Genomic DNA, 216 nt, shown 5'->3' with positions numbered 1-216 from the left:
TAGAACTCATGCATTATCATTTTATATGAGACTTGTGTTAGAGTTGTAGAGTAATGTCTTAATTGTGTTAATTTGAGCAAGTGCTTTAGATTACTCTATATTTTGTGTTGTAAAAGTGTTGTAATATTGGGAATCTCTAGGTGTCTTACCACCAACGAGATTGATTTGCGTCTTCATTAGCTTAGAGATCTTGATAGAAAGAATAGGTTCTTGGCT

The sequence above is a fragment of the Lupinus angustifolius genome, chromosome LG15 (assembly GCF_001865875.1).
Source record: "Lupinus angustifolius cultivar Tanjil chromosome LG15, LupAngTanjil_v1.0, whole genome shotgun sequence".
NCBI lineage: Eukaryota > Viridiplantae > Streptophyta > Magnoliopsida > Fabales > Fabaceae > Lupinus > Lupinus angustifolius.
Note: the sequence above shows the minus strand (reverse complement) of the source record.